We start from the raw sequence: 18,496 nt of genomic DNA, 5'->3' as shown, positions 1-18,496 counted from the left end.
TTCTCCCCCCATCTTTTTTATTATGTATTTATCGATTCTGGTTGGTGTGTTATAAAGGAAATCGCAGGCATATCATTTCATCCATAAAGTTTCAGAATGAATCTCTAACAGATAGACTTAAAAACTAAACCAAAATACCATGATCACACCTACCAAAAGCAACATTCTTAGTGGGTCATTTTAGAATATTTAGGCTAACCTGGAGGGAAGGGGTAAGAGGAGGATTCTTTCCCAGGTGGGGCTAGAAAGAGGAGGTGTCTGACCCCAGGACACCCTGGTTACAGCAGGAGATGGGGGCGGAGAAGTCGGGGTTCTGAGTTGGTGAAGCATGGGGTTCAGGGTTGGACCCGCACATCCAGGTGCCTGGAGAACATCGAGGTGGGGATACAGCAAAGGCCAGTCGGCTCAGAACTGGGGTGGGACCCGGTGAGCCGCTCGAGGCAGTGGTGGGTGATAATGACACAGAGATATAAGTTAAAGCTGTGGTTTCAAGCTGAGGTGGCTGGTAAGGGATGGTGTCAGAAAAGGGGGATTCAGGATGACTTACGGGAGGCCTGATTCCCACAGGATCCAAGGCCAGCAGAGAGATTGCCCTAGGCCTCCCTGTTCTGCCCAAGGCATTTGAGACAATCCACCTCTCTCCACCTCCACTTGGGACCGGCGACCCTCCCACCTCATCACAGCCATCACTGCTTTGGCCTGTGCCCCTTCGGGCTTTTAAACACACACACACACATGCACAGATCCTTTAAACATTTAAGTCAAGTTACACCATTTTGCTGCTCAAACGCTCCAGTGCTCCCAACATCCCTACAATCGCCTGTGAGGCCCTTCATGCTCTGCCTTGCCTCCCATCCTCGTCCTCTGACCTTACTCCCTCCACTCTGGCTCCAGCCACCCTGGCCTCCTCTCGGTCCTGCAAACACATCAGGACCACGCTGGCCTCAGGGCCTTTGCACCTGCTGTTCCCTGTGCCTCCCTCACTTCCTTCAGGTGTCAGTTTTGAGAGACCATTCCTGGTCACCCTGTCTAAAATCAAACCTCACCCCATCCTTGCATCCCCACCTGACTCACTTCATTCTGATGTTCTCCCAGGCAGCACTTGCTAACAACTGAAATGCAATGCATTCACTTGTTTGTTTATTTCCCATCCCCACCCCTGAAATAGAGCATAAGCTCTACGAGGGTAGGGGCATTGTCTGTTTGACTCGATGCTTTATCCCCATGGCCAGGAAGAGTCATTGCTCATTATATTTGTGGAATGCATAAGTGGGCGTGCTGGCCCCAGAGCCAGGCTCTCCCCCTGCCCCCACTGTGTTCCAGGCGTTCCCCCCTCCATCACCCAGGAGGTAGCCAGGGTGTACAGTGGGCACGCTCAATACCCTTCCTGAGCCAAGCATTGAGCTGGCGTCCTTTGAGTAAATCGAATCAGCTCACCGCACAGAGCCCACAGTCGCCACCCAGAGGACTCAGAAAAGCAGCAGGAAGATCACTTGAGATGGAATCCGAGTCCTCAAGTGGAGGTCACTTCATCCTCTCCGACTCCTAAGCCCGGATCACTGGCAAGGGCCACACCATCCACCCAGGCTGGGAGCATGACCTCAGCTCCCCGCTTCCATCTCCTTCCTCCATCAGCCCCACCCTCCACTGAGCCCCTTTCCTCGACCCTCCCAACCTCTGCTCGGGGCTGAGCCCTGGGGACCACTTGCCCACTGGTCTGACGGCAGGTTCCTACACCTTTCCAACAAACTCTTACGTTGAATTCTTGAGATTGAATTACCTGGATGGGTTTGTTTACCTGGTTTGTTTAACCTGCCTTGACTCCTTTGATGCAGTAGGAATTACCAATCGCATTTCACAGAGTGGGAAACTGAGGCTGCCGACCTCGATGTGAATTGCCTGAGGTTACATGATGGGAAGACCAGGTCTGTGTGGCCCCATCTTTGCCTCAGTGTGTGCTACTGCCTGTGCTGGGGTCGCAACTGTTTCCCTTCCTTCCTCCCTCCCTCCTTCCCTCCCTCCCTCCTTTCCCCCCTGCCTTGTCTCTCTCTTTCTCTGTCTCTTTCTTTTTTTATGGTAGTAAAATACCTTAACATAGGGCTTCCCTGGTGGCGCAGTGATTGAGAGTCCGCCTGCCGATGCAGGGGACGCGGGTTCGTGCCCCGGTCCGGGAAGATCCCACATGCCGCGGAGCGGCTGGGCCCGTGAGCCATGGCCGCTGAACCTGCGCGTCCGGAGCCTGTGCTCCGCAATGGGAGGGGCCACAACAGTGAGAGGCCCGCGTACCGAAAAAAAAAAACAAAAAAACAAAACACCATAACATAAAATTGACTATTTTAACCATTTTTGAGTATACAGAGTGGCATTAAGTACATTCACACTGCTGTGCAGCCATCACCACCGTCCATCTCTGGAACTCTTTTCATCTTTCCAAACTGAAACTCTGTCCCCATTAAACACTGACTCCCCAGCCCCTGCACCCACCCTTCTACTTTCTGTCTGTGTGAATGTCATGACTCTAGGGACCTCATATAAGTGGAATCACACAGTATTTGTCCTTCTGGGACTGTCTTACTTCACTCAGCGTGACGTCCTCAAGGTCCATCATGTTGTAGCAGGGCTCAGAATTTCCTTCCTTCTGATTTCTTTCTTTAAAACAAGAACATGTTTTTCATGTTCACGTAGCATCATTAATACTGTTATTTACAGTGGACTCCCAAGTGGTGGGGGAGGGGGAGGAGTATTTACCGTTGACACAGTTTACACCGGCCAGCGCAGGGCTCTAGTAAACGCAGACTGATTTCTACTCGGTTTTCATTGTCTTTAAATCCTCTGCAGTCAGGACTCCTCCTTGTTACCCATGTCCCCGGCCACCTGCTCCATCATCCCCCCAACTCCGTGCATCACTGGTTATTTATAAATGCCCGTTCATTTATATTAATAATGTAAAAGGGATTAAAAAAAGAACCCCAGAATTGGAGAGTTGATGTCACAATTCCTCAGGGGATCCAGGGAAGGTTTTGTCCTTGAGGTCAGTCTTTGAGAATCCACAGCTCCGTGGGAATGCATGGCTCCTGACAAATGCAGCTGTCACCGTCCTTGGCCTCTGCACATGCGAGCTTGTGTGTATGTGTGTATATGTCTGTGTGTGTTTCTGTGTGGGTATGCCGGTGTGTGTCTCTGTGTCTGTGTGTATGTGTGCATCTGTGTATGTCTGTGAGTGCGCCTGTGTATCTGTGTGTATTTGAGTGTGTCTCTGTGTCCATGTGTCTGTCTGTGTGTGTCCCTGTGTGTCTGTGTGTGTGCACACATGTGTCAGAATGTCCCCAGATCCTGGGGGAACTCTAACTTCCCAGGATGCTGACGCTTAAGGAGTTCATTTCAGATTCTTGGGAAATGCTATTTGGCCCAGAACCAGGAGAAGAGGAGGAAAGGGGATGTTAAGGAAGACAGAAAAAGGAACCCACACTAATTATTTATCAAGTCTGAGGCTCCCCAGTAAAATCAGGTCTGAATCCTTCCACACAGCAGTTATTTCCTCAAAGCATTTGTATTTTCTGGGCTGTTTGGCACCATCCCTCCCAAGTTTCTCATCCACCTGATTGTCCTAAGCATTTGGTTTTCTGGGGGTGAATTTTCTCCTCGTTGGGGCCGCTGAATAGCAGAGGCACAAGTCGCACCCAGTGTCCAGGGTTGTGTGTGGCTTTCCCCGACACCACATGACCTCAGGAGCTGGGCTGTGGACACGGCTCCTTTGGGAGCAGCCCCTGGGTGCCTACTCTGTGCTGGCCTCTGCGAGGTGCATGAGTGAACCTGACAGGGTCCCTGCTGCCGAGAAACTAAGAATCACAGTTGTCATCGCTCGAGCACCGAGGCTCTCACAATCACATAGGGTCTTTGGTCCACCATCATCACCTCACCATGTGACAACTGGGTGAGATGGATATTATCATCATCCCAGATAAAGGAGGGAGGGAGGTATTCAACGACAGCACTGTGTGTCCAGCACGGTACTCCCACTCCCTGTGATGGCTCTGTGAGGGACATGCTGTCCTCACAGAGTACAGGAGAATAAGGCCAAGGTTCACGCCACCCCAGTCTGGGGCCCCAAAGGGAGTTGTGACATAAATACGTGTTGAACGGATGGATGGATGAATGGATGGATGGATGGATGATAATGATAAATGAACAAATGGATGGATGGATGCATGACTGGATGGTTGGATGGATGCTGGATAGATGAATGAGTGGATTGATGGATGGATGGATGAGAGATTGTTCAGCTGAGCTGAGGTTTGAATTCACCAGTTATTTGACCTTGGGGGATCCACAGAAAGCAGAGATTCTCTCCTTCAGAAAAATAAGAATAAATACTTCTTGACAAAGAGGAAAGATGCCGGGGGGGATAAAAAGTGAAAACAATTTTTAGCTATTTTGAGATAATGAAATGAAAATGGCACAATAGTGCCAACTAAAATCAAATTGAGATATAGGTCTAAATGCAGTATGAAAAAGAAAGAAACACAGCTGGAGAAATCTATCTGCAGCAAGCTTGACCACCATATTTCTGGGATTCCACAGAATTCACGATTAATTAGGAGATCTCCAGTTGACTTGGAATCAGAGACTTGTCAAGCTGGGCTGACTTTGGAGAACTCCTTGCCCAGGTCCAGCTTGTGTTAGAGGAGCCTGTCTTAGGCCTCATCTTCCATTTCAGAGTCTGCAAGGAAGTTTCCAGCAGTGGCTTGCTCGGGCTCTCCCCTCCCTGAGATGACCCTGCAGAATTCCAAGGGTCTCTGGGGCGATGGGCTATTTCTGGGCCCAGTCTCTGCGTCCATGTTTGGCCTTCAAGGAGCACACTGTGAACTTTCCTGCACCTGCCAAGGTTTCAACCCGCAACCCTCCTGGGAGGGCACTGATTTCCACCCCCTTCCTCCAAGGAATCAAACAGCAGCTGGGAATGCAGCTCGAGGAGCTGCCAGGAAGTACCCTCCAACCACCACCCTGGGGCAAAAAACCGAAGGGAAGATCTTGAGATATCTCTGACAGGCATTTGTTACCTTTTTGATGCTAAAAATTAATTTCAGATCCTAAAAACAGTCCTTCTCATTGAGAGAAACTTTAGGCAACACTGATAAATTTAAAGAAGATTTAACAAAAATCACCTGATGGGTCTGACCACCTGGCTGAGGATCCTTTCAGGTAAGCTCTTGGTGCCTCTGTTTACACAGGTGCCATTTTGCAAAAAAGGGCCCAAGCTGTTCTATAACCTTTCTTAAAAAACAAAACAAAACAAAAAAAACCCAACAGTCTGCTGTGAGCCTTGTTCCATGCCAGTAAATATGAATTTACATCATCAGTTTAAAAAATATCCACTGTGCCTTTATTTCACTTTATTTATAGTTCATAATTAGTTAGATTATGAACGAATCCCCTATGGATGGACATTTAGGTTGTTTCCAACTTTTCATCCTCACAGTTTGACCATCCCAATAGCAATCCCCTGCAGAATTTCCCCTTCTGCTCCCTTCTATGCAAAGCTAACTCAGAGATGCCTGAAGGAGGGAAGGAGAGAGAGAAGAGAAAAAAGGAGGAGCAGAGGACAGAATAACGGCATTTGGGCTTCTAAAGAGGTTCCCCTGAGGATCTGAGACGGGAGCCTGGGTGGGAAGTGCCTGGTGAGGGGCTGCTCAAGGCCCAAGGTGGGAAGTTGGGGCCAGAAGCCTCAGGCTTGACGCAGCTGCCCTTCCTCAGATCGGAGGGTCCAAAACCTGGATACCCTAGAGGCATGTGTCCAGCCTATACATCCAAACTGTGTGGAATGTGGAGCTGGGACGATGAGAGAGGCGGCAATGAGATGCTCCCATGAAGGAGTGGGGATCGGGCTGCCGACGACTCTGCCGACACCTGCAGAAACCAGCTGACGATTACCAGGCACGATAAATATATTCCAACTCTGTCCTCACGCCACCCCCCCAGCCCCAGCCCTGAGCCAAGTTCTCAGAGCTCACTGCTCCAACACCTGACCTTGCTCAGAGGAGCCCAACATGCTGCAGGGAAGCTGCCCAGAGAAAAGCAGAGGTGGATGAAGGAGGAACTTCTTGGGGTCTCCATTCTGAGTCACGTGGGGAGATCCTTAACATGTAGGCAGCGTATCACCACTTAAACACAATTTAAAGACGAGCCACAGGAGAAAACAATTTCATAGCACATATCCAACAATGGCCTTGTGTCTAGAATATATAAAGAGCTCTCAAAATTCAATAATAAGAAAACAAACTACCTGATTTTAAAAAAAAATGAGCAAAAGATCTGAACAGACACCTCACCAAAGAACATACGTAGGTGGAAGATAAGTATGTGAAAAGATGCTCAATATAATTCATTAATGATGATTAGTTACAAATTTTAAAAAAGCATTTTCGAGTCCACAATCCATTTGATCATTTCATCAGTTCTGTGAAGTTAGTAGTTGTTGTTATTACTATTATATTAATAATAATAATAATTTTTTAAATTAATTTTAAATTTTTTAATTTATTTTTTGGCTGCATTGGGTCTTCGTAGCTGCATACTGGCTTTCTCTAGTTGCTGCAAGCGGGGGCTACTCTTCGTTGCAGTGCATGGGCTTCTCATTGTAGTGGCTTCTCTTGTTGCAGAGCATGGGCTCTAGGCACGTGGGCTTCAGTAGTTGTGGCTCGCGGGCTCTAGAACACAGGCTCAGTAGTTGTGACGCACGGGCTTAGTTGCTCCGCGGCATGTGGGATCTTCCAGGACCAGGGCTTGAACCCGTGTCCCCTGCATTGGCAGGCGGATTCTTAACCACTGCGCCACCAGGGAAGTCCTGTTGTTATTATTATTTTTCCCATTTAATAGTGAAGAACTGGGAGGCTCATGGAGGTTAAAAGACTTACTCAAGGTCAAAACTGAGACTCAAAGTCATGGAACTCTTTCCACTTGGGAGGTCTCTGCATTCTAAGAATGTTCTAGAAGCCAACACTTTGTATCCAATTGGACAAGGGCACACTTCTCTTTTTAAACAAGGAGAGAAGACCACACCCACCCACAAACTCCCACCATCATGGATGGACAGACCAGCTTCATAAGCAGGAGGCCCTTAGGAGTGTACAGTAAATGTGTGGAGGGGGTGACCACTGAATGTCCAACAGCAGTGGCATGCGTAGGCTGGGAAAGCCCGCCCTGTGGACCTTCCAGAGCTGGCGCTTTGCTTCACAGGAAGGCGGGGCGCTGTCCCAGGAGCAGCTGGCTCCTGTCCAGGGCCTAGCACACGGCAGGGAATCTACAGCTTTGGCTTCCTGACTGCGGATCTGAACGGGGGTCCCATTTACTTTGACTTACCTTGAGTGAGAACTCTGTTCCATCCGAGGTGCTGGGCCCTGGTCCTGGCACTAGGGGGCTCTCCAGGGGCACTGCCAGGGTTGGGGGTGTGGTCCTCAGGCTGTAAAAGAACAGAAGGATTGAACATGGCGCTACTCCCCCGCCTTTATCTCCCAATCTCATCTGCCCTCCCCAGTCCTTCTCCCGCTATAGCACTCAGCACAATGTTTCCCCACCAGAGGCACAGAGTCAATAGAGCAAACTGCTTGGAGGCAGAGAGAGTCTAGTTAACTGTATGTCTTTGCTGGGGTAGCAAAGAACCTGGCACAGACCTCAAGGGACTGGGGAAAGGAAAGAAGGGGGATGGGGGGAGAGATTGACACATAAGGACTATCAGGCCTATTTCCTAAACCGGCTGCTTGGGGGAAGGGCTCAACCCTCTGTGTATGCTAAGTCCAGGGGTTTCTGGATGTAGATGACAAGAACAACTTCCATCTAGACAACCCCCCGAACAGAGTACTGCACTTGGTGTCATTGTTTCCCATACACGGCTCGGGCTTTCATTCATTCAGCGAATACTTATCGACCGTCTAATAGATGTCAGGCACTTGTATGAGCTCATTTAATTCTCATAACAAGCCTATTTGGTAGGTACCACTGTTATCCCCATTTTCAAGATGAGAAAATTGAGGCACAGAGAGCTCATAAGGGGCAAACCCAGAGACTCTCATTTCTGAGTCCAAGTTCTTGACCACCACACTCTAGTGCTTCCCGGTAAAGAGACCAAGCCCCTGCCCTCACCTCACTTATGTTCTATGAGGCAAGACCCCCCGAAATCATCCAGTAGATCTATAATGCATTGTTTGGAGAGTGATTTAAGTGCTAGGAAAAAAACAAAGTCATTTCTCAGACACTGACTTGCTGTGTGTCTTCTGGCAAATTGCTTCACCACTCTGAGCCTCTGTTTTCTCATCTGCTAAAAGTAGGTCATTACTCATCTGCCCTATGCACGTGCCTGGGTTGTTGGAAGGATCAAAATGAGCTCATGGACAAGGGAGGCCCTTGTTTTCATGGTTGAACCAACACCAGCCCTTGACTCCAGGGAATTTTTCGCCTGAGGGGATTCAGCTCATCTTGCCTTCTATAGAAAGACATCACTAGACTTCCCGCTGGTATCTTTAGGGGCTAGATGACTCCAAGTCCAATGCGATTCTTAGTGTAACTTTTAAAAAATATTTATTTAGGGCTTCCCTGGTGGCACAGTGGTTGAGAGTCCGCCTGCTGATGCAGGGGACACGGGTTTGTGTCCTGGTCCGGGAAGATCCCACATGCCGCGGAGCTGCTAGGCCCGTGAGCCATGGCCACTGAGCCTGCGCGTCCGGAGCCTGTGCTCCGCAACGGGAGACGCCACAACAGTGAGAGGCCCACGTACCGCAAAAAAATATATATATATTTATTTGGTTGCACTGGGTCTTAGTTGCAGCAGGTGGGCTCCTTAGTTGTGGCACATGGGCTCCTTAATTGTGGCACGTGGGCTCCCTTAGTTGTGGCATGCATGTGGGATCTAGTTCACCAGGGATCGAACCCGGGTCCCTTGCATTGGGAGCACGGAGTTGTAACCACTGCACCACCAGGGAAGTCCCTCTTAGTGTATTTTTAAAGGCAGAGAACAATGCATGCACTCACCTACTCTTAGGAGGTAGCAGTCACCTGACAGTTACTTCAAGGGCCTTCCCCAAGCACACTACTGAGATGGAACTTTCTGGAATGCTGACCATTAAAAACTCCCCTGTGAGAAGCTCAAACCAAGAGACAGGTGCTGGATGTCCTACATTTGCTCCAGATCTATTTGCAATCCTTCACCACCCTGTTTCGTGTCCCAGGAGGCTGGCCTTCCCCTCTGCTCCCCGCTGCCTCCCCAGGTCCCCACTTTGCTGCTGGGTCTGGCTGGGCAGTAGCTGTGCCAGCTCCTAAGGGTCATGCCTTTCCTACAGCCATATCTGGGGTGTGGTGGCTTTGCGGTCACCTCTCTAGGGGTAGGGAGGGTACCTCACCACCCTCCATTGGTTTCCCCTAAGGTTGCCCCAATTACTCAAGAGTCTCTTCATCACACTCTACACAGTGACCCCACTGGAATGGGCTCTTTCCCGCTGGGGCCCGGGCTGAAAACCTCCCGTTGGGGAACATGCCTTCCCAGAATCACGGCAGGGCCGGGTCCCAGTTCTCACTGCCACTCCCACTGCTCGTTAGCCAGATGATGACAGTCGTCAAGATCATCACGGGAAGAAGCTAGAAGGACCCTGGGCTTTGGGTGGGACACTGCAGTCCAAGGATGGACTCTAGGCCACCACTGCCAGGGGAGGGCTCTCCCCATTGCCTCTCCTGGCTGGCTGGGTGCTGTCCTCAAAGGCCCCAGGGAGGGTGGAGGTGGGGAGGCCTCCTCCCCTGCTCTACCCAGAAAAGCTCCACTTTTATCCTGCACAAACCAGACTTCTGCACAAAGGTCTGCCCTTTAAGAGTCCTGCTGCTGCAATGAACATTTTGGTACATGACTCTTTTTGAATTATGGTTTTCTCAGGGTATATGCCCAGTGGTGGGATTGCTGGGTCGTATGCAGCTCTATTTACAATAGCCAGGACATGGAAGCAACCTAAGTGTCCATCAACAGATGAATGGATAAAGAAGATGTGGCACATATATACAATGGAATATTACTCAGCCATAAAAAGGAACAAAATTGAGTTATTTGTAGTGAGGTGGATGGACCTAGAGTCTGTCATACAGAGTGAAGTAAGTCAGAAAGAGAAAAACAAATATCGTATGCAAACACATATATATGGAATCTAAGGGGAAAAAAAGGTCATGAAGAACCTAGGGGTAAGACGGGAATAAAGACACAGATCTACTACAGCATGGACTTGAGGATGTGGGGAGGGGGAAGGGTGAGCTGTGACAAAACGAGAGAGTGGCATGGACATATATACACTACCAAACGTAAAATAGATAGCTAGTGGGAAGCAGCCGCGTAGCACAGGCAGATCAGCTCGGTGCTCTGTCACCACCTAGAGGGGTGGGATAGGGAGGATGGGAGGCAGGGAGACGCAAGAGGGAAGAGATAAGGGAACATATGTATATGTATAACTGATTCACTTTGTTATAAAGCAGAAACTAACACACCATTGTAAAGCAATTATACTCCAATAAAGATGTTAAAAAAAAAAAAAAAGTCCTGCTGCTGAAGAGATGAAAAACAACCCCGTCACGTGATCAGACGCTGGAGCGCAGCAAGTGGGCGGGAATGGTGCCTCGGCAGCATCGTGGACAGCCATGCTTGAATGAAGGCATCTCAGTCAAAATCTGATTTTACCTTTGGGGAAACTGAGGTCCCACATGGGAGAAGTGAGGTTCATCCTCAGGCGTGAAGCTGGTGCTGCTAAAGGTCAATGTCATCACTGCTTATCAATATGATTCTTCATTGCCAGATTCCGGTTTTCAGAATACAGTAACATGCTGTAGGGATCAGATGATAATAGAAGACATCTGCAGAACATTACTATGTACTAAATAAAAGATTCTTTGGGTTTAAAGTAGCTGCTTCCCGGGTCCCAACCCAGAGAGACAAAAAGGGAAATCAGCTCTGTACTCAGATGGGTTCCTTTTTCCTTTAAGAGTGAATTGAGGCATCAAACCTAAATATAAAAGCTAAAACCATACAACTCTTAGAAGAAAACACAGGGGCAAACCTTCATGACTTTGAATTTGGCAGTGGTTTCTTACATATGACACCAAAAGCACAGGTGGCAAAATAAAAAATAAATTGGACTTCATTAAAATTAACTTTTGGGGATGTGGGGAGGGAAGGATTGGGAGTTTGGGATTAACAGATGCAAACTTGTATATACAGGATGGATAAACAACAAGGTCCTATTGTATAGCACAGTGAACTATATTCAATAACCTGTGATAAACCATAATGGAAAAGAATATGAAAAAGAATATATATATATGTATAACTGAGTCACTTTGCTGGACAGCAGAAATTAACACAACATTGTAAATCAAATATACTTCAATAAAATTTTAAAAATAAATTAAAAAAATAAAACTAAAAAAAATAATTAACTTTTGTGCATTAAAGGACTTAGCAAGAAATTGAAAAAGCCCACAGAATGGGAGAAAATATTTGCAAATCACATATTTGATAAGGGCCCAGTATGTAAAATATATAAAGAACTCTTACAGCTCAAGGACAGAAAGACAAACAACCCAATTTAAAAATGGGCAAAGGACTTGACATTTTTCCAAAGATATGCAAATCACCAACAAGCACATGAAAAGATGGTCAACATCATCAGTCATCAGGGGAATCTAAATAAAAACCATAATGAGATACCACTTCCCACCCACTAGGACGCCCATAGTTGTTTTTTTTTTTTTTTTTTGCGGTACACGGGCCTCTCACTGTTGTGGCCTCTCCCGTTGCAGAGCACAGGCTCCGGACACGCAGGCCATGGCTCACGGGCCCAGCCACTCCGCGGCAAGTGGGATCTTCCCGGACCGGGGCACGAACCCGCGTCCCCTGCATCAGCAGGCGGACTCTCAACCACTGCGCCACCAGCGAAGCCCCACCTATAGTTTTTTTAAAAAAGGAAAATAACAAGTGTTGGTGATGATATGGAGAAATTTGAACACTTGTGAATTGCTGGTGAGAATGTGAAATGATTCAGCCGCTGTGGAAACAGTTTGGTGATTCCTCAAAGAACTAAACAGAGAATTACCAAATGGCCCAGCAATTCCATTCCTAGGTAAATACCCAAAAGAATTGAAAACAAATATATGCACATATATGTTCACAGAAGCACGATTCACAATAGTCAAAAGGTGGGAACAACCCAAATGTCCATCAATGGATGAATGGATAAAGAAACTATGGTCCATCCATTCAAAGGACGATCATTTGGCCATAAAAAGGAATGAAGTGCTGATACATGTTACAATGTGGATGAACTTTGAAACCATGCTAAATGAAAGAAGTTAGGCACAAAAGGTCATATATTGTATGATTCTATTCATATGAAATCCCTAGAAGAGGTAAAACTATAAAGACAAAGAGCAGATTGGTGATTGCCAAGGGCTGGGGGAGAAACTGTTTCATGGGTTGTAGGTTTCCTTTTGAGCTGATGAAAATGTTTTGCAACTAGATAGAGGTGGTAGGCAGTCGCATGACATTGTGAATATACTAAATGTCACTGAGTTATTCACTTAAAATGGTTAATTTTGTTACTTTTTTATCAATTAAAAAAATAGTGAATTAGGGACCTGGGGGTGGAGATGGGGTGATGGCAGATGCCAGGAAGAAAGTCCCCCAGGCAGTTTCTCCCTCCAGACCCAGAGGCCATCTCCAAGCTTGAGAAGGGCACAAAGGACTCTTAGAATCCATCCATCCCATTTTATAGATGGGAAAGACAAGCCCAGAGAGGACAGGGACTTGCTCAAGGCCATGAAATGCATGGAAAACCACGCAAGAATTAGAGGTAAGGCTTTAGAACTCAAAGCTGCCACCACACCAAGGTGCCATGGTGGGCTGGAGGGGGCCCACAGCCATCATCAAGGGAGGGAAGTCCAAGTTCGTATTTCTGTCCTGAGTTTGTGAACGGGACAAAGTCATCAACCAATTGTTATCCAGGCTCATCCATGCCCAAGGCTTCGGATGAGCCCACCCAGGGCCTTACTCCTTGATCATCAGCCCCCTCCACGGTGCAGTTACAGCTTTAAGAGGAAAACTCATTAGCCAGCTGTTCTATTTCTGCCCAGAGCCTGCATCCCTGGGCTGAGGTCATCAGTTTCCCCACGAGGGCAATGGGAGGAAAGCAAATGTCCTAGAATCAAGGCATTCACTGATCCCCCCTAAGGGACCCGGGAGTGTTCAGTCAAGCCCTGGAAGGTGAGGCCAGCTGAGCCACTGGAGACCTGGGAGGTTCTTTTCTTTTTTAAGTTTTGCTGGCTCAGACCTGTTGGGCAGGTATAAAAGGGAATGGCCAGCCTCTGCTGGGCACCCAGTCTCTTCCAGTGTGGTCTCAGGTAGGTACCATAGAGGATGCTGGGGGAGATGGGAAACGGGGAGGGGGTGCGGTGGAGAAGCCTCCAGAGGAAAAGAGATGTAATGATGAGAGATTTGCAAAGCGGACTAGGGGGTGGGCATTTCTTGAGGGGCTGCAGAGTGGGCACATCATTCAATGCTCCAAGGGATCTGGATCTACGGGGCAGGAGAGAGCTGCCTCGTTCCACGGAGAGACAGGATTTGAACCCAGATCAACCCCATTCACTGCACCACCCACCTCCCCCCAGGGGATTGAAGGGATGCTAGAGTCACACTGGGTTCAATCCCCACCACCCCCTTCCCACACTCTGTAATGCATCTCTCCCCCCTGAGGACCCTTTTAGCTTTTGCATTCCACAAGCTGAATTTTTTCTATGTTTTCTGGTTCATGATTTTGAAAAATGGGTCTTGGTTATCAAAGATGCCTGGAAAAGCAGTTGTCTGGGGGCGGGGGTAGGGGGCAGGAGTGGTTTGGATACAGGGGGCCCTGGAAGGTGGGGTCACAATTGAGCAGGAGGCTGGTGGCCACTGAGAGGGGTGGGACCTAGTGTCAGTGGCCTGCACAGCCCTCAGGCAGTGCCTGGTCCCAGGGGTCTGTGCCCCAGGCCACCAGGCCAGGGCAACAGCCATCACACCTTAGCCTGTGGTTCACGGCAAAACCACCATTAAAAAAAAAAAAGCAAGCAGCCTAATTGGAATAAACAAAGGAGAATTTCTGGCCCTTCCTCCCCCACTAGGACAATTAAAAAGGAACCCAGCGTTGAGACAGGAGCAGTTGTTCTGTTTTAATGACAAGCCTAATGCATTTTTAAAAATCTGACCTTGCTGATACTCACATTTTCTTTTCATGTGGATTTTGGTCTCATGTCCCTGGTGACTTCCATCTATGTCAAACAGAACCACAAAAATGAGACCACAAAAAGGCAATGTTTTGGTGTCATCAGGGACAACAAATGGCAAGAGGAAGTTTATGTCGCGCAGTCATATCTTCCAGAAAGGGGGTGGGGGACAACGAGACCACTGAGCTGCCCACGGTGACTTGTGGCAGAGCTGAGTGAGAGCCTGGTCCCCTGGATGCTGGACAAATACTGTCCAAAGCTACCAGCAGAAACGAAGGACTCCCAGCCCCGTGCTCCCCAGAGACGGGACTCGGGAGGGATCAGGCAGGGTTCCTACCCTGGGCTGGGGGGTCTCCAGTGGTAAAACAATTGCATCGTGATGTTCACTACCCTTAACTGAAATGTGTCATTTCCTCCCCTTTTTAACACAGTCGTATTAGCAATACCTGTAACTGTCAGCAACGGAAGTCACCGATATTTTCATATCATATTACAATTGTTGCAGAGAGGTCAAAAGATTGTTAATTCTCACAGTTGCTTCAAAACTAAAGTAGTTATTAGACCTGCCGTTAGGAAGCACACCTAGTGCTGTATCATGCATGTTTAATATTGTGTTAATTACATTTCAATGTCATTTGTTTCCTTGGTGATCATATACAGTTTATTACCTGAATTTAAAATTTTGTCCAGTGAGACCACAGACATCACCAGATGGACAAAAAGGTCAGTGGCCCATGAAGGCACAGGACCCCTACCCCCCCACCCCCCCCATACCCCTTCTCTCATTCTTATTTTCTGCAAAATGGACCAGCTTTGGGGGTGGGGAACCCAGGCTCCAATCAGAACTCTAAGCTGGACCCCACAGCAAGATGAGAAGAGGAGAAAGTGTCTGGCTTTGCCTCCATCGCTTGCCTGTCCTGGCTCAGCCTCTTTTGGAAACACCACGACCCCTGGCAGGAAACGCTGGAGCTCCCCAGAGGATACCTTGGTATAGGTATAGGTATAGGTATAGGTATAGGTATAGGTATAGGTCGTAAGATGCTCCATCCCCAGCTGGATTACTTAAAGGTGGAGCCTGTACCCTTGGCTTGAGAACAGCACTGATGACAATGGGGCTCAGAACCACATCCTCCCCAAACCTCCAAGAAGTTTCTTCACCCCCAAGACAAACTGCGACGCCCCTGACTTCTCTCTTTGCTACTGAAAGTCCCCAGTCCTCCTCCTTCCTAGTTTGTCTGCATTTGGAAAGCAAGAGGTCCAGCCTTGACCCCAGGCTAGCCTCATCTTAAGAGAGGTAACCATTGAACCGGGGGCAATTATTCTGTACCAGGGACTCGCTTAGCATCTGGTAAAGCCTGTGGACCTCTGCTCAGATTAGAGTTTTTAAATGCATAAAATAAACTACGTAGGGTCACAAAGGAAACCAATGGTATTAAAATCCAGTTATCAAAATATTACAAAATCAGTTTGTGATATAGCAATTAAAAGTGTACTTTTTTGTTAGTAGATTTAAATAACAACTTCTAACCGAGGGTCTCATAAGACCATCACTTCAAAGTTGAGACGAGGGTAAGTCGTATTTGGAGATGCCTGCTACAATGAAAGGAGAATAGCTGTGATTTCTGTTGGGGACAAGCCACAGCAGTGCTGGTACTACGGTGGCTTGTGGCCTCTGCTCAGACCTTAAGGGAAAATGAAAACCAAGTGGTAATCCTTTTCTCATCCCAGTTCATGGTTAAAAGTGCATGCTTTAACCTCTCTTGGCCTTCGTCTTCTCCTCCATAAAATGGACCCCCTGATCCCTACCTCACAGCCTTAGTGTGACGGGCATATGGGAGCACAGATGCAGAAGTGTTTTGTGGTGGCTAGGGGTACACAACTCTGAGGAGTTATCAGCTTCTTTCTTATTCTTGGTTACTAAGATCTAATAGCAGCAAGACATTCAAAGTGACATGAGAGAAGCAGCCCCATGTCTCTCCCAGGCATTTGCCCCAGGCCATACAACAGTCTTGGCAAACTATCCTCTCTTTCCCCTCCAGCACCCAGGGAAGTCCTGGTTCCCACCCGTGGTTCCTTCTTGCTCCTCCCTCAGCCCAGCCACAATGCCCAGTGCATCCAGAGGCGAATGCGGGGATGATGTGGACCCAATGCCCTTCCTGACACCTTCCGAAAAGGAGAGAATGGAAGCCATGAGCAAGCCCTATGACATCAAGAGGTCTTGCTGGGTCAAGGATGAGAAGGAGGGCTTCATTTCTGGGGAGATCCAGTCCGAACAGGGCGACCAGGTCACCGTGAAGACGATCACCAACCAGGTGGGAGGGGAATAATCCCCAGGATGAAATTGAGCTTTAGGAGCGGTGGACACCCGGGCTCAAGAGGCAAGGTGGCAAAAAGAGCAGCTGCCTCCGAGTCCCCTGTGCTGGGTTCAAGTTCAGACTCAATGACACTCAAGCTGTGGGGCCCTAAGCAGGATACTTTCCCTCTCTGAGCTTTGGCTCTCTTACAACAGAGAGTCCAACATGATAGGACATGAAAGTACTTTGTATGCTCTAAAACAGTGCATGTGTGAGACAGATTATCAGGAGAGCTACTTATCTTTAAAGCCCCAAATTATCTTATCTTTAATTCCCCTTTCATGGGGAATCTATCTTCTAAGAATGAGAAGGAACATCCCACCCATCAGGAGTGGTGCTATGTGCCCGTGATGGCATGAGGAATGCGAGACAGGGCCCCGGGACACCCTGGCCAACCTGAGTGAGCTCTCCAGCGTCATGAGCTACAGATGGTGGCACCAAGCCCTTTGCTGCATGGAGGTGGTGTGCTGGGGCTGGCTTGCCCTGGCTTGTAAGGATCTAATGCTAAACATTCGGGGGCTTTGCAACTGGTTGTTAAACCTTTGGCGGCCTGATGTCAGCCGTGGTGGAATTGACAAATGGTACAAATCAGGGATTTTTTTTTTTTTTTCCCATGCAGCTGGTTTACTAGCACACCACTCTCTGCTGGTCCACAGTGTTCAGCTACAAGGCGTGACTTGAGAGAGTGGATAGAAATTTTGGTTCATGAAACCCCTCCCCTGGGGCAGACTCCTGGGGAGGCGCTAGACCTTTTGCTTAACCCTTTCAATAACTTGATATAGTAGGATGTATGGACCCTATTTTGCAGAGGATCAAAGAGATTTTAGGTAATTTGCCTACAGTCACAAAGACAGGAAGTGATGAACTCAGATTCAAAGCTTGCTGTACCTGGCTCCAATGCCCATGACCCCTCTACTGCACCACCTCATCTTCCATGGTGGGCTGCATCCGGGGAGTGTGAAGTCAATCCTTGGTTAATTTCACAAATAAGAGAACAGAGACATTCCATGATCAGAACTTGCAACTGTCTAAGCTTTACTGTGTGCCTCCCCTCCCTTTGAGGGGAGTGGCCACAGAAAGAAGAGGCTATAGCTGTGGTAAAGTGGGTTTGAACATGAAGGTCAAGCTTAACTCTCTGGAGAAACATCCTTTTCAGAAAGGCAGGGCACTGCAGTGTTGCCAGGAATGATGGATGATGAGAGTGGAGCCCCAGAGGCCCCAGTTTGGGTGCAATTTAAGGACAAAACAACTTCTGTGAGCATCTGCGGTAGACAGGCCATCCAGCCGGGTTTGGGACAGAAAAGACCAGCTGGTCTGGCTCCTGCAATAAAGGCACAGGCTTCCATTTCTCTGCTGGGGCTGTAAGAGAAGAGTTTGCCTGTGGCGAGGACCAGAGATCAGCAACTACCAGAAATGGACTCTGAATGAAACCTAGCCTGACTTACTAGGGGTGTGGTGACCATTACTGGGTGGATTTTCCAGAACTGTCAAGATTTCAAATTATCTGCCTGTTGGACTCATAAATTATTAAAAGTCCCAGAAATTCCAGTAGGTGTTTAAGCCTCACATCTCAGGCTTCAGGCAGCTGAAAGATATTTGTTTTCTGGATCACATGTCTTGAGCTTCGGACCCAGACACTGCCATTTAAGAGCTGGCATGAGTTTTCATTTACAGAGGAAAAATTGGGGTGCAGAGCGGGGATGGGATTTGCCTGCTTGTGCACAGGAGCTCCAGACTCTTAATGCTATATTATTTTCACCTTAAAACATCTACTGCTCATCATTGTTGTCTTTTTTTTTTTTTTTTTTTTTGGTCTTGTTTGCTTGCTTGCTTGCTTTCAATTTTATACTTCAAGGTGGTTTGGG

General features: G+C 48.1%; 1 protein-coding gene across 4 annotated transcripts in view; it reads right to left on the bottom strand.

The window, feature by feature from the left end:
• The window catches only part of KPNA7 (karyopherin subunit alpha 7), a 96,261-nt gene that overhangs the window by 42,587 nt on the left and 35,178 nt on the right, over positions 1 to 18,496 (bottom strand). For 2 of the 4 annotated variants that reach the window (XM_049699271.1, XM_049699272.1), the window contains 3 exons: positions 14,275 to 14,322; positions 10,706 to 10,848; positions 7,360 to 7,459 (listed from right to left, as the gene is read on the bottom strand). The gene's annotated coding sequence lies outside the window, so the exon portion shown is untranslated. Of the gene's footprint in view, positions 1 to 7,359; positions 7,460 to 10,705; positions 11,968 to 14,274; positions 14,323 to 18,496 lie in introns of all 4 variants that reach the window. The other 2 variants (XM_049699273.1, XM_033426587.2) reach the window with 2 other exon arrangements.

The sequence above is a fragment of the Orcinus orca genome, chromosome 16 (assembly GCF_937001465.1).
Source record: "Orcinus orca chromosome 16, mOrcOrc1.1, whole genome shotgun sequence".
In the NCBI taxonomy this organism is placed as follows: domain Eukaryota; kingdom Metazoa; phylum Chordata; class Mammalia; order Artiodactyla; family Delphinidae; genus Orcinus; species Orcinus orca.
The sequence above is the reverse complement of the archived record's forward strand: the minus strand, read 5'-3'. Positions and strand labels throughout refer to the sequence as shown.